The 2,500-nt window shown below is 55.9% G+C and overlaps 1 pseudogene; it reads left to right on the top strand.

Moving 5' to 3' along the window:
* LOC148225842 (large subunit ribosomal RNA) overlaps window positions 1-2,500 on the top strand; it is an 8,438-nt pseudogene that overhangs the window by 1,881 nt on the left and 4,057 nt on the right.

The following is a 2,500-nucleotide window of genomic DNA, read 5'->3' as shown; positions in this document are numbered from 1 at the left end:
AGCCGCGACGAGTAGGATGGTCGCGGCGGTGAGCGCGGAAGGGTCTGGGCGCGAGCCCGCCTGGAGCCGCCGTCGGTGCAGATCTTGGTGGTAGTAGCAAATACTCAAGCGAGGTCCTTGAGGGCTGATGTGGAGAAGGGTTTCGCGTTAACAGCCGTTGCACGCGAGTTAGTCGATCCTAAGCCCTAGGAGAAATCCGATGTCGATGACGGTGTAAAGTAAAATTATTATTATACAATATGTAAGACTACTGACAACACCCGTCGGGCGAAAGGGAATCCGGTTGCAGTTCCGGAACCCGGCAGCGGAACCGAATTAAAAATCGTTCCCTCTCACGAGTGCGTTCGTCGGGGTGACCCAAAGTGGCCTGAAGACGCCGACGGGAGGTCCGGAGAGAGTTATCTTTTCTGCCTGAGCGTTCGAGCGCCCTGGAATCCTATAGCGGGGAGATAGGGCTCGGAGCGCGAAGAGCATCGCCGATGCGGCGGTGTCCGGATCGGCCCCTCGGACCTTGAAAATTCAGGTGAGGGCAACGCGGAGATGTCGCGCCGGCTCGTACCCATATCCGCAGCAGGTCTCCAAGGTGAAGAGCCTCTAGCCGATAGAATAATGTAGGTAAGGGAAGTCGGCAAGTTGGATCCGTAACTTCGGGATAAGGATTGGCTCTGAGGGCCGTGGCGCGTCGGGCCTGGTCGGGAAGGGGGAATCGATCGAAACGGGGTGGTTTCCGCGGGCTGTCAGCGCCGCGTAACAACGGCGCTCGTCCGCTCAAGGTTTCGCGCCTCGCCTTGGCCGTACCCTCGGATCTTCCAAGCTGTGTGGCGGGCGGCGGCGCGCCCGGGACGCTTCGCGGCGCCCCGGGGCCGCGCCGTCGCTCATTAAAGCCTGTACGGCCGCCGGACGACGGTCAGCTCAGAACTGGCACGGACAAGGAGAATCCGACTGTCTAATTAAAACAAAGCATTGCGATGGCCCTCGCGGGTGTTGACGCAATGTGATTTCTGCCCAGTGCTCTGAATGTCAACGTGAAGAAATTCAAGCAAGCGCGGGTAAACGGCGGGAGTAACTATGACTCTCTTAAGGTAGCCAAATGCCTCGTCATCTAATTAGTGACGCGCATGAATGGATTAACGAGATTCTCATCTGTCCCTATCTACTTTTTTTTAGTCAACCAAAACATTGTATACTTGGGCATGCAAGCCCATCGTATTCGTGACCATATCAGAGTAATAAGATGTTACAAGTGCCATCTTTATGGTCATTCGGCGCAGAATTGCAGGGCACCTCAGGCATCCTGCAATTGGTGCGGACAGCAGTCACATGAGAGCGCCTCTTGTCCAAACAAGGACAGGACGGTGGCTTGTGCGTCCTGCTGTCGCCTCAAGAGACAGCATTTGTCTCCGGCTCATAGGGCCGGGGATCAGTGCTGCCCTGTCTATAGAGCGGCCATAGCCAGGGAAATGGCCACTATCAATGGCTAGCCCTGACTGTGGTTATAGTCTAAAATTCGCCCAGCAGAATCTCCGCAGGTCAAGAGCGGCCACTGCGGAGTTCTGCTCTAGGGCCCATTCTCATGGAGTGGATGTGGCGCTCCTGCAGGAGCCCTACACCCGCTCCGGTAAGACTACAGGCGCTGGCTGCGACGCTAGGATCTACGAGATCCAGCCAGCGGGCGCCTCTATTGTGGTGTACAACAACAACCTGTGCGTCACTTTTCTGAGACACCTCTCGGATCAGTGGCGTGCAGTTGTTCACTTGTCCTCCCCTAATGTGAGTCTTCATGTGGTGTCGGCTTACTTTCAGTATGGCGACCCCCGTGAGGTTCACGTTGGGGGACTATCAACTGCTTTAGATGCTCTCGCTGGACGCAGTGTTGTGGTCGGCGCCGATCTTAACGCCCATGACCCACTGTGGGGTGACACCTCGCAGGCTCGCCGTAACAGGGATCCTGTGGGGAACTCCGCAGTGGTCAGCTTTGTGCTGAGCAGCGGATTGAGCGTCGCGTGCGGCATGGAGGAGCCGGTGCCGACTTACGTCTCGGCTACTGGTGAGTCCACCCCGGATGCGACGCTCTATTCCCTAGCTCGGCCCTTAAACTTAAGAAATTGGAGAGTTCACACTCAGGAGTGTCTCTCCGATCATAGACTCATTACCTTTGACTTGACCGCGGTCTCTCCTTGTAGCGATAACATCCTCTTCTCTCAGTCGTCTTCTGGACGGAGTTTGCTTCCCAAGCGGTTCCGTCTAGATAAGGCGAATTGGGAGAAATTTGAACAACTACTCACTAATAAATTACATACCTTTAATAACATTGACCCAGATCCAAATGTCCAGGCGGAAGCCCTCCAGACCGCGATCTTGTCGGCGGCTGATGGGTCGATCCCGCGTTTTGATTCGAAACCGCCATCTCGAAATAGACCGGAATGGTGGACGATGGCTTTGACGGAGGCCCGATGTGCGGCCAACCGGGCTCAGAGGGCCTACTATGCCGAAGTAAAAC

This window comes from Plectrocnemia conspersa, unplaced genomic scaffold, assembly GCF_051122295.1.
Source record: "Plectrocnemia conspersa isolate PC_06_02 unplaced genomic scaffold, ASM5112229v1 ptg000024l, whole genome shotgun sequence".
Lineage (NCBI taxonomy): Eukaryota > Metazoa > Arthropoda > Insecta > Trichoptera > Polycentropodidae > Plectrocnemia > Plectrocnemia conspersa.
Note: the sequence above shows the minus strand (reverse complement) of the source record. Positions and strands in the feature narration are given on the sequence as shown.